This window comes from Pelecanus crispus, chromosome 6 (genome assembly GCF_030463565.1).
Source record: "Pelecanus crispus isolate bPelCri1 chromosome 6, bPelCri1.pri, whole genome shotgun sequence".
Lineage (NCBI taxonomy): Eukaryota > Metazoa > Chordata > Aves > Pelecaniformes > Pelecanidae > Pelecanus > Pelecanus crispus.
In genome coordinates, this window is record NC_134648.1 from 19,420,443 (window position 1) to 19,434,045 (window position 13,603).

The window sequence follows — 13,603 nt, forward strand, 5'->3', positions numbered from 1 at the left end:
TATTTGACCCTAAGTAATTTAATCCATTTTTGTCCCATTTCACTGTCTAAAATTGGAGAATACTCCACATTGCAGAGATGTAAATGACTTGGCTAATGATGTGATAATTGACCTTTGAAAATTGTACGCTAATTAATATAGTTTTTGCTTGCGTCCTGTTCACAGCACTGTAGGCAAGGCTGCTTTTATTACTGTAGCTTAGTAACTTTAAACAAAATTACATGAACTTGGATTAAAAATTCAAGCAAAATAAATAAGTAAATAACAAGAACAACAATAAAGCATTAGATAAATAGTAGATATTCTAGAATAGCATGTAAAGAGAATCAGAATTGTTTAGGTTGTAAAAGACCTTTAAGATCATCCAGTCCAGCCATTAACCTAACATTACCAAGTCCACCACTAAACCAATTAAGGGTAGAGTAATAATTTCATGTTTCCTGGCTTGGTGGCTGGATTATTTATAATGAAAGTAAAAACTAGGAATCATTAAGATTGGAAAGGACCTCTAAGATCATCAACCCAAAACCACCATGCCCACTAAACCACATCCCAAAGTGCCACGTCTACCCGTTTTTTGAACCCCTCCAGGGATGGGGACTCCACCACCTCTCTGGGCAGCCTGTTCCAATGCTTGACTATTCTTTACGTGAAGAAATTTTTCCTAATATCCAATCTAAACCTCCCCTGGTGCAGCTTGAACCCACTTCCTCTTGTCCTATGGCTAACTACTTGGGAGAAGAGACCAACACCCACCTCCCTACAACCTCCTTTCAGGTAGTTGTAGAGAGTGATAAGGTCACCCCTCAGCCTTCTCTTCTCCACACTAAACAACCCCAGTTCCCTCAGCCGCTCCTCATAAGGCCTGTGCTCCAGACCCTTCGCCAGCTTTGTTGCCCTTCTCTGAACACTCTCCAGCACCTCAATGTCTTTCTTGTCTGTCTTTCTCACCTCCCCTTGAGAATCCCCTTTCTGAATTTGCTGTGCAGGCTTTCTTTTGCCCCTCTGTTAGGAATCTAAAATTCTGCTTAGAGTGGGTTTAATGATTGGCTTTTGAATTAATTCTTCTGAATCATGAATGCAAACTAACAACTCTGTGATTGTGACCCTAAACAGTGTGCTTTATACATCCAGGAATTAGGTTAAATCCACAGTGTGTAAGTTGAAATTCTATAAAAGGGCATGTGTTTAGAAGGAATGGCTCAAACAGGTACCCAACCTCATCTTGAAAATAAGTTCCCAACCTCTGTGATTGTCAGGCCTGTGTTTCACCCACTGCAGTTAATGAAGCTGTGCTCTAGTAGAAGTATATGGGTAAATATAACTAGACAGGTTAAAACCTATGACTGTAGTCTTAGTATTCCTTTTAAATCCTGGAAGAAGTAAAGATGGAATCCATAAAGAAGGGAAGCATAACACAAGTGTGATCTTAAGTAAGCTGGGTAAGTTGGTAGAAGAGACGACTTGTGGGGAAAGGGTGGGCTGTATGAGATAATGTACCCTTATTGAAGGAAAAAAAAGTATTTAACCATTATGTGTGCATGTGAGGGTGTATGTGGGGCTAAACTGATGATACTTAAAATCTCCTAGGAATGCTCAAGAGCCTTTCAAATGAAAGGGTGATACCACCTGAAAAACATGATGGTGTTGAGGTAACTCTAATCTGCCATATGAAGTTTTGTGACTTCTTCATTAATCTGGCAGTCAGTTTTTCAAATTTAAACCGAGTTGCTGCTTGGTCTTTCAGAGTTTTCAACCAAAACCTGATTCTCTCATCTAATCTGGGTCTTCGCAGCAACATTAGTCACTCCCCTTAAGTTGTCCTTCTAGAATGTAGCAATTAGGCTTTGCCTACCATTATGCCTTGAGAGCTAAGCTCCCTGTTCAACAAAAATCTTTAGAGAAAGTATGTGTGAGAGCACGGATGAGAGAACGAAGGGCAGTTATTCAGAACTGAAGAGCAGCTTCTCTCATGTAAGAGGTATTTTGAAAGTCATGAGGCATAAGCACTGAGGTTTCAATTGAGAGCTGAGGACTTCTGAATTATGTTATTCTTTCACTTGCTGCTTGGCTTTACATGAGTCACTTCAACTTGTAAAATCCTAGACTTTGTATCTTCTCGGTTTCTGGCTGTCCAAGTGCTTCCCAAAGTGTCATTATTGCCATTTTAGACTTTAGGAAAAGAGATACCAAAGTGGAAGGCATGAGCTAACGGTAGATGTAGCAGATTCTTCATTCCTGGCCTTAAACTGTTTAAGTATTGGAGAGTCTAGCATTTATAGCTACCAGCTATCTGATATTGAAAGTCCAGTATTTGGGCCTTACAAGAGTTTTACTTCACATTCACTGCTGTGCCTTAGCTAATACAATGAAAATGCACAGTACAGATTATACCCTGTGTGTCTTATCCGTGGTAATGTAGAAACACAGAAACAGCAGGGAGATTTTGATTGTTTCCAAACCGTGTTTCATAGAATGCTTTGGGTTGGAAGGGACTTTTAGAGGTTATCTAGCCCAACCCCCCTGCAGTGAGCAGGGACAGCTTTAACCAGATCAGGTTGCTCAGAGCCCCATCCAACCTGACCTTGAATGTTGCCAGGGATGGGGCCTCCACTACCTCTCTGGGCAACTTGTTCCAGTGCTTCACCACCTTTGTTGTAAAAAATGTATTCTTTATATCCAGTCTAAATCTATCCTCCTTTAGTTTAAATCCATTATTCACTGTCCTGTCTCAACAGGCCTTGCTAAAAAGATTGTCCCCATCTTTCCTATAGGCCCCCTTTAAGTACTGAAAGGCTGCAATAAGGTCTCCCTGCAGCCTTCTCTTCTCCAGGCTGAACAACCCCAACTCTCTCAGCCTGGCCTCATAGGAGAGGTGCTCCAGCCCTCAGATCATTTTTGTGGCCCTCCTCTGGACCCACTCCAACAGTTCCATGTCCTTCTTGTGCTGAGGGCTCCAGAGCTGGATGCAGTACTCCAGGTGGGGTCTCACCAGAGCAGAGCAGAGGGGCAGAATCACCTCCCTCGACCTACTGGCCACGCATCTTTTGATGCAGCCCAGGATATGGTTGGCCTTCTGGGCTGCAAGTGCACATTGCTGGCTCATGTCCAGCATTTCATCCACTAGTACCCCCAAGTCCTTCTCCGCAGGGCTGCTCTCAATCCCTTCATCCCCCAGCCTGTATTGGTATCAGGGGGTTGCCCCATCCCAGGTGCAGGACCTTGCACTTGGCGTTGTTGAACCTCATGAGGTTCACACAGGCCCACCTCTCCAGCTTGTCCAGGTCCCTTTGGATGACATCTCATTCTTCTGGTGTGTCAACTGCACCACTCAGCTTGGTGTCATCTGCAAACTTGCTGAGGGTGCACTCAATCCCACTATGTCATTGATGAAGACATTAAACAGCACTGGTCCCAGTGCGGACCCCTGTCTCCATTTGGACATTGAGCCGTTGACCACTACCCTCTGGATGTGACCATCCAACCAATTCCTTATCCGCCATACAAATCCACCCAGCAAATCCGTATCTCCCCAATGTAGAGAGAAGGATGCTGTGGGGGACTGTGTCAAAGGCTTTACAGAAATCCAAGTAGATGACATCCATTGCTTTTCCCTTGTCCACTGATGCAGTCACTCCTACACAGAAAGCCACTAGGTTGGTCAGGCAGGACTTGCCCTTGGTGAATCTGTGCTGGCTGTCTTGAATCACCTCCCTGTCTTCCACGTGCTTGAGCATAGCTTCTAGGAGGATCTGTTCCATGATCTTCCCAGGCACAGAGGTGAGGCTGACAGGTTGGTAGTTCCCAGGGGTCCTCCTTTCTTCCTGTTTTAAAAATGGGCACGATGTTTCTCTTCTTCCAGTCACCAGGGACTTCCCCTGACTGCCATGACTTTTCAAATGTTACGGAGAGTGGCTTGGCAACTGCATCAGCCATTCCCTCAGGACTCTGGGGTGCATCTCATCAGGTCCCATAGACTTATGTACATTCAGGTTCCTCAGGTGGTCTTGAACCTGATCTTCCCTTATAGTGGGAAGGGCTTTACCCCCCTGGTCCCCATCTTGTGGTCCATCGACGCGGGAGAGGTGAGAGAGTTTGCCGGTGAAGACTGAGGCAAAAAAGCTGTTGAGTACCTCAGCCTTCTCCTCGTCTGTTGATACTAGGTTGGCATTCTTGTTCATAAGGGGGGGGGGGTATGCTTTCTTTAACCTTCCTTTTCTGGTTGACATACCTGTAGAAGCCCTTCTTGTTATTCTTTACATCCTTTGCCAAATTCAGCTCCAGCTGTGACTTGGCCTTCCTGACCCCATCCCTACATAACCAGGCAGCTTCCCTGTACTCTTCCCAGGATACCTGTCTCTGCTTCCTCTGCCTGTGCAGTTCCCTCTTGCTTTTTAGTTTGACCAGCATGTCTCAACTCAGCCATGCTGGTCTCTTCCCTTCCTTGCCTGATTTCTTAGACCTGGGGACTGAGAGCTCTTGTGCTCTATGGAAGGTGTCCTTAAAGATCTGCCAGCTCTGTTCCATTCCCCTGTCCCTGAGGACCGTCTCCCAGGGGGTCCTTCTGCCTAACTCCTTGAAGAGCTGGAAGTTTGCTTTCCTAAAATTTAGGGTCCTGACTGTACTCCTTGCATTTCCCATATCCCTCAGGAGTGTGAACTCCACCAATGCATGATCACTGCAGCCCAGGCTGCCTCCAGTCTTGATGTCACCAAGGAGCTCACTTGCATTGGTGACCATGAGGCCCAGTATTGCATCCCCTTGGGTAGGGGCGTCTGTTACCTGGCTTAGGAAGTTATCCTCAGTGCATTCTAGGAATCTCCTGGATTGCCTACCGCTTGCTGTGTTGCTTTTCCAGCAAATGTCAGGGTGGCTGAAGTCCCCCAGTAGGACAAGAGTCTGCAAGTGTGAAGCCTCCCAGAGCTGGAGGAAGAAGGCTTCGTCAGTAGGCTCCCCTTGATCAGGCGGCCTGTAGTAGACACCAACCACAAGGTTCCCTTTGTTGCCTCTGTCTCTGATTCTTACCCATAAGCTTTCGACCTGCCTGTGGCTATTCTTCAGAGACAGCTCTTCACACTGCACCGATTTCTTTATGTAGAGGGCAATGCCTCCACCCCTCTGTCCTCGTGTGTCCCTTCTGAACAGCCTGTAGCCATCAATAGCCACATTTCAGTCATGGAATTTGTCCCACCAAGTTTCAGTTATGGCAATCAGGTCATAGCTTTCTAGCAGCATGGTAGCTTCCAACTCCTCCTATTTGTTCCCCATGCTGTGTGCATTCATGTAGAGGCATTCCATCTGGGCTGTTGGTCGTGTCACCTTCTTAGTGGAACACCCCTTGTTTCTCTTGGGGTGTTTCATGGAGGTTTCCTTGTTGGCTCCTACTACCTCAGGAGCCCCCAGCTCATCTCCGCAAGACTTCGACTGTGCTGCAGTGTCCCCAGCATGCCCCTGGGCAACACGTTGAGGGCTCATAGTAGCACCCCATCCCTCTAACCATTGAGTACCATCCCACAGTTTGTCACAGGCAAGCCTGGTATGTTCCCCCTCCCCATTCACATCTAGTTTAAAGCCCTGTCAATGAGCCCTGCAAGCTCCTGAGCAAAGACCCTCTTTCCCCTTTGAGAAAGGTGGCTCCCATTTGACACCAGCAAGCCTGGTGCCATGTAGGCCATCCCATTGTCAAAAAACCCAAAGTTGTCATGGTGGCACCAGCCACGGAGCCATGTATTATTAGATTGGGTGTGCCTGTTCCTTCCAATGTCACCCCCCACAACTGGAAGGAGGGAGGAAAAAATAACCTGTGCCCCAGATTCCCTCACTAACCGTCCCAAGACCCTGAAGTCTCTTTTAATCACCCTTGGGCTACATACTGCAACTTCATCACCACCCACGTGGAAGAGCAGTAATGGGTAGTAGTCCGAGGGCTGTACCAGGCTGGGAAGTTTTCTAGTGATATCTCTGACCCGGGCTCCTGGGAGGCAACAGACTTACGCTGGGCAGACACTCCTCATAGGTATTGGACCCTCTGTTCCTCTCAGAAGGGAGTCTCATTCAACTATGACCCATCTTTTCTTCCTTGGGGAGGTGGTAGTAATATGGGGTGTAGGTCTTTCTGGTCTTGGCGACTCCTCTGGTGTAGATGGATCGACACCCACATCATCCGCTGACTGGTACTCCACATCTAGAGCCTCATACCTATTGTTCAGAGGCACCTGGGGAGTGGTGGTGGGCAAGGAAGGGGTTCCTTTTATCTGCTCCACTTTATAGCCATTTCCTCCTGATTTTTCTAATCTAATGACTATAGCAATCACTGACATGACATGGGTTGCAGGGATTCAGGGCTTTTTTCCAAAGCGGTGTAAGAATTTCCAAAAGTGCTATATAAATGTTAATGTTCTGATGTCCTCAAATATGAGGTCCAGACTCTGACTGGACTGAAGTATTCTTGCCTTTCTTTGACGAATAGATGACTAGAGTTATGCCTGGGACTAGTCTACAAGGACTATTTTTTGTTGAACATTTAGGGTCTTGCAAAAATGTGAATAGCAGCAGCTGAAGTCCAATTTGGCAAGGGCTTCATTAGGATCACCTGAAAAGCTAGTGTTCAGATGATTTATGTTGCTGCCTTTGCCATTGACACGCACGGTATTTTTCACTCTACACTTAATTTCAGAGAAGCTGTTTCATTTTGTGCATTAATTTTGAAGTACAGAATAATCTGCAAAAATAATATTGTATTTATTTGTTTTGAGATCGTCAATTGTCTTCTCTCTGAAGGTATATCATACAAAGCGAGCATGATAAGTGACTCCACAAATGCAGGATGATAATTTTTATGATCAGAATTTATTCTGAAATGTTCTGGTTTCCACTTTTCTCCTCACTTCATACCAGTCAGCCACTGATAGATTAGTTTAAAGCTTCTGATCATAGTTGTTTTCCTGTAATATGTGTTTGGTTTTACTGGTTTTTTTTTGCTAATCTTTGGTGTCCCACCCCCTCACCCCCACTACTCACAAGCCCCATTTCCCACACATAATCCCTTGGGTCAAAGCCAACTATATTCTATGGGTGCAGAAGTGTGTTTGTTTAGATTTGTACTGGATGCTGAATTGCAGAGAGTTGATCAGTGTTTCCCTTCCCAAGTAAGCATTTTTGCACCGATCCATCTGAACTAGGAATGCAAAAGAACCACTTAGTGGCTGGCAGATTTGTCTTCTTTTGCAGGTGTAAATGTTAAACTTGTTAAGTAAATAACATTCTTAAATTTACAATATTTGGCAATAAGAATCTGCATCTGCAGTCTGAACTTGGGACTTAAGTGAATCTCCTTTACCCTAGTGCGAGAGGAGCATTCTAGAGTCCCATCAGTCCATGCAGTGGCAAGAATAGTAATGGAAGAGATGAATGAATCTTTGAGGACACTGGGGAGGATGTGCAAGGGCAAGCTCATAATCAAATTTAAAAGGCAATTCAGAGAGTAAGGGCCTGACGCTTTTCATTTGTTTCAAATTAAAAATATTTTACTGACCACGCACATAGTTGTTGTATATCTTGCTACCTGTTGTACTCACTAACCTATATATGGCATGCAGTCTGTCTTATAAAATCTGTACCCTTATTATCCAATTGTATTTCCTGATACCTCATTTTTAATGATTTGTTCTGTATTTGACCAAAATTACAGCCCTTTTTTAATATTAAAAAATTTTCCTTCCTTTCCTTTGTTAAAGGAAACAAAAATTTTACTTGTGGAATACCAGCTTTCTGTATTGGAATCTGGGTACTGTTTCATTATTAACAAAACCAATCTAGTTTTAAACTTTTTTTAGTAGAAAAATTGCTTGTAGCTTTTAGCACCTTACTGTGAGACCACTTAGCTAAATTTGAAGAAAAAAAAGAAAGCAGCAAGTTGTGCAGTAGGAGGCTTAACTACTTTTTCTTTCTGCTTGTTTTATAGGCTTCAGGGATTTGTACGTGCCTGATCATGTGTAGTTAATTTTAGCTAAAGTCTCTTTCTCAGAAATTTCTCTCCTGTTCTCCCTCTGTGGTACTTACAGACTTCTCCTGGATTGTATCATTAGCTAAATTTTGCAGCAGAGACTTTTATACCAACTGGGACTTCTTGGGTGGGGCATTTTGGAAAGTCATACAGTTGTTTCCTGTTCTTGGACTGAAGGGGCAGTGCCTGCTCTAAATTACCTGCTTGCTGCTCTTGCCAAGAACATCAATCTTCTCTTACTATTTATTATGTTACTTTATGAGCCTTCCTTTGAGAGGGACAAAGTTTTGGGGGCTGATCTGAATGGGGTCTTCATGCTCTACAGCCACTTACCATAGTTATAAATAACTGTTGTCCACATGGCTGGTCTTAACGCCCATCTGCATGAAGCAGGGCAACTTTCACCTCTTGCTGAAAAAATTATTTTGCCACAGTACTTTAACTCTGTGTAAGGACCTCTCTAACACTGAAACTAATTATTAAATTCTGTCTAGCTGCTTCTGTTTTTAAAACCTGTAAATCCTTTAAGATAAGTTGAAAATAATGCAATCGAGCACTGTGAAGTCTGATACCAAATGTGCATTACATTTACTCTTTTGGACAGCCCTTCCAAAGAGTGATCTGTCGTGTTCATTTGCTCCAAACCTACCTCCAGGAAACTGCCCAAAGTGGGGGATCAAAGCAGGCAGTGTGCCAAAGGTTTGTGTTTCAGACAGTCTGGCACATGCTGAAAGCTTGGTCTTTCCTGTACTAAGCTATGGGCAGATGTCCATTAAGAATGATTAGGCAAAATTTATATAAAGGCCTTGTAAAATGATGTGTGGTTTTGTTTTGGTCCCATCCCTGTCCGTGCACCCCCCCCACGTCTTACTTGAGAAGTTTTGTGTGGGTGTGTATTTTTTTCTAAATTTATAAACTCTGGCTTTTGCCCTGGTCCGGTAGAGACTGCTCACCCACCCTTTTCCGTTTCCAGGCGGATTGCTTTTCTGTTATTTCAGTTCTGTAACTTTCTCCAACACTGTCCTGTTTTGCTTATTATGAAATGCTTGCAGTAACCCTTTCAGTGCTGCTGTCATCTTTGCCTTAAATCAGGACTGGCTGTTGTATTCATTTAAAAAAAAAAAATCTTCTCTTAAAAAGCAAATTAAAGATTTCTTATGTGTAATGGCTTTCTGTTTGTATATAGGGAATGTGATATAGCTTTCATTTGTATATTGACCATTATAGTGTCCCCACATAGGGTTTTTTCTTCTTTTCAGTACTAAGCCAAAACCCCCACTGAAATGGGATTTCTTTACAGCTTTGGCAAAGAAATCCCTTCAGCTCTGAAGCTGAGGCAGCACTATCTTCATGTGCAGAATGAATTAGCAGAATTTGGGGAAAACATTTATTTCTAGCTATGTCTCAGAATCAATTCTCCTGTTCTCATCCTTTTACTTTTCCATTCCCTATCCAGCAACAATTGATATTGACCTGTAAGCTCCTTGTTTCTCTAATACCAGTGTTTAAATTAAGCCCGAATTAGCTAAGTAGTTAAGTAGAACCTGACTGACCTGCTGTTTGGAGCCCTGTGTGATATATGGACTAATATAGAGTGCTGTAAGTGTATAATCAGACCAGAAAAGTAGACTCAAATTTGTTTCTTGTAACAATTCAGTGTTTCATTGAGTATCTTGGGAATTAACTTGGCCAGCCCTTAAGTGCAAGTTATGATGCAAGACAGTAGAAAACAAAGTTAAGCATTAGGTTAGTGGGTATTTGCCAGAAGAAAGGGAGTAAATTGTTCTCTCTGGGACAAATTCAAATAGACTTTTCAAAAACATCGGAGGGAATGGGTCAAGCATACATGTATAAAATAACACTAAATGCTGTAGAAGTAACTTAAACACTTGTGAAAAAGCCATGGCTCTGGAAAATAGGGTACATATGGGCACACTGTCTCCTCTCTTTCCTGACCAGATGCGGAGAACTGAGGTTGTTAGCGAGTGTTTCTTTTTAGTTGTAGAAAGATGTTTCATTCATATGCAAAACTCCCCCGGATGAATAATTAAGCTCTGAGTGTACTGTAAGTCTTTCCAAGTAGTAGAGGACTAGCTATTCTTTTCTGTACCCAGCTTTTTACTTAACATGTACATTTCGTTATTAAATGGAGAATTTTTTTTTTAATAATAATTGAAACGGAGATCTTTTAATGCTGTTTTCAAAGCACATAGTGGCTGGGAGACAGTTGAAAATGGTGAATCATCCATACTAATTTCTGTTATCTAAGGAAATGTACTTTGAGCTAACATCCAGAATAACTGGGCCAAATGGTCTTGTTGAAATTCCCTTCAGAAGCAGAGCAGTAATTGGATGAATGTTTAGCCTGGGAACAAATAATCCATGCTAAAGTTTATGGCTTCTGCTTGGGGAAAGGAATAAAAGAGAAGTGGGCTGTAAGAATGCTTTATTTGTCAGAAGGGATCTTAAGGAGACATAAAGATATTTTCCCTCCTCCTATGTGTTTTCACCACAGTAATGATGATTCAGCTTGTGTATGCTTCTCTGGAATGCGTACGTGTAGGGAGAGAGGAGAAAAGCATTTCTTTAGGTGCAGCTAATTGAAAATACTGTAGGAGATTATGGTGAGGCAATATGCTATACACATTGAGTTGCCTACTGCAGCGAGTTTATGGTCTTTATTTTCTGTTGACTAAAAATAAGGGGTTTTTATCTTTGTTAACCAAACACATTTCTCCAGAAGACCTCTCTGAAGCAGAAATTCATTGTTTCTGAAGCAGTTGTGTTGGCAAGTAGGCTTTCACTGTGTTTCTGTGGTAAGTTCTTTTGTCCATGATAGCGTTTTGGGATCCCAGCATCAATGTGGCTGGCTCTGGCTCTGATTGGACAGTTTATATTTAGTTGCTGGTTTCCTATAATAGTTTTCAGATGGAGATGTTAAAGAACACATACCCTTGTGCTGCTGTAATCCCTGAAAGAGCATGGGGAAGTGAAAAAGAAAAAAGCATTGATGTCTTTCGGCAGAAGTAGAGTTTGGAAAAAACAGTAGTTGCTTGCAGCAACAGAATGCTGAAACTTATTTTTAAGAAATTAAGTAGCCAGTAAAAACAAAATGCTCAGAAGATCTGTGGGTATGTCACTTACATTTTGCATCCAGAAAGGAGCTTAAAAAAAAGCTGTGGAAAGGTCTGCTTTCTTTAAATTACAAAAATTGTGATTCTCCAGTTCACAATAGTACTCAACTGCTGTTGAGTAATAGTCATCAGACACTGCCCCATGATAGCTCCTGTGTTCCATATTGCTGGTGTACTTCCAATGCAAATTAGTAGATACCCCCAAAACCCCATGCTTTAATTATACTGTCATATGCATCTTTTCAGCGGGGCATGATTTATTTCAATTAAAACTGAACACATAACAGATTTACTCTGAGCCTGGGTTTAAGACTATCCCTCCAGAAACTTTTCCCCAGAAATCTTCACTTCCAAGAAGAAAACTGAGTTCAAGTTTTTGTTTGACTCTGGGTTTGCTGAGTGTTTAGAAATGATCTTTATGTAAAATTTTTTATTTATTAGCTTTAACTGTCTTTTCTTCTCCAAATTATTAACCAAATAAATCATCCCAGTTTTCTCTGATAAGCTTCCAAGAATGTGTGTCTGCTTTATCCAGTGCTGGTAGGCCTGCAGGGACCTAACTTCTAGCTCTTCTGTGGCCACAGTGAATCTTCACTCATTCCTGAGCAGCTCTGGAGCCTGACTGTAGCAACTGGAAGAATCAGGCCCTGGTGCCAGCCAGCATGTAGGCAGGATCTTTGCAAAGTTGATGGTTGAGAAGAACATGAAGTGTAATTCTTTCCCATGATGTATATGATAAAAGCAGTGTGCGGCTACCACTGTGGTGGTAATGTATGGGACCTATTTGCAGTCCTGGCCAGTATAACTTATTTTGAGGAAAAAAAATCTCAAGCATGCTGTAGTCTGGTTTGACTTGAGCTAGTTTACCTCATGTGGTTACACAGCACAATTTTCATTCTTTTTTTCCAGCTAGCAATGGGAGCAAATCATAGAAAGCTAGGGATGAGAGAGACCTGTAGAGGTCACCTCATCGGTCCCCAGCTCTCCTGGAGCAAGATCATCTCAAAGGCCTGCAATAATGCAGACTCTGTAATCTGTTCCTGTACTTACAAAACAAACAAACAAACAAAACCCCTCAACAAAAAAATCTAATACCAACCTGGTTTATTTCTTGCTTAATTCAAGTCCCTTTGTGACGGATAGAGCAGGAAGAACACTTTGTTTCCTTGCTGTCTAGAGCAGTGTTCTACATTCTTGGAAGGTGTTACGTTGTTTTCCTCCCTCAGTTTTCTCATCTGTGAGACAGATAACATTCTTCTTGGGGCTCCTGGGGCTCCAGCTAATTCTGCATCTGTCTTCTAGGGTGCCAAGGGTTGGGCACAGTACTCCAGACAAGGCCTGATAGATGCTGAGAATTACTTTGTCTTGCAGATGCAGCATATTTGTGCAGCCTTTTATCAACAGTATGATATTGTTGATTTCTTCAGCCTGTAATTCATTGTAACCCTTTTTTCTCTCAACATTTGTGATCTAATCAGTCCCTATACAGGTATACTTGATTACACCTAACTGTATAAACTCAGGCACCTAGAAAGAAATTAAGTAATTCTCCTATTTTTTTAGCTGTTTTTCTATAACTGTTAAATTTTTAGATGACAAATCTGAAAGAACAATGCAAAGGTGGGACCAAGATGAAAATTCAGCTTGACAAACATACTGTCTTTAGATGTTTGGGCCATTCAAATACAGAATAATGTTGTACTCAGGCCAGAGTTCTGTGGAACCCTACCCATTGCTTTCCTCTGTTTAGGTAGTGAATATTTAATCTTTATATTTGGCTAGCCACAAGTGACAGTCACATCAACACTCGTTAAAAATGTTTTTCATGTGATTTTATTACTTGAGTCAGTGTCAATATGCTCACAGACAGTAAATGATCAACAATTATCTGGAGTAATTTTTGCTTTGTGTGGTAGATTCACCCCTCTGGTCCAGACGTTAAGATGTGCAGCTGTTTAGTTCACTGCTATCAGGGAATGGTAGGGTGAACAGAAAGGGAAGGAAAACAGCCTCATCGGAGACAGTGCGATTGTGTGATTTATGCAGGGCAACCTGCCCAGGACTGGACTGCTAGAGGATATTTTTCTCCGTAGCATTCAAGTGTGACTTTAGATCTGCCTGTTTTTAACTTTTTACAAGGAAAATAAACCTTTTAACCCACTAATTGTGTGTCCCTTTCCACATGTGTAGTTTCCAACTTGATTAAGGGGAGAAAAAACATGAAAAAGTATGAATATTTGTTATTTAGGGCTTCTTGTTTAGTTGCCTTGTGCTCTGAGGGTAGTGCTGAATACTTGAGTGATAGTCACAGCAGGGCTTGTGAGAAGGAGGGAATAGATCTGAAGCTGCTTTCAGACTAATTGGAAGAAGAGCAGCTCACCAATAAAATACAGCTTTCTACAAGATCTATTCTTGCACATGCAGGGAACAGTTAAGTTATTTTATAAAAACCCGTTCTCCGTGA

The 13,603-nt window shown here is 42.4% G+C and overlaps 1 protein-coding gene across 1 annotated transcript in view; it reads left to right on the plus strand.

Moving 5' to 3' along the window:
* Nucleotides 1–13,603, plus strand: part of MOB2 (MOB kinase activator 2) — a 126,216-nt gene that overhangs the window by 48,820 nt on the left and 63,793 nt on the right. The gene's annotated exons all lie outside the window — the stretch shown is intronic.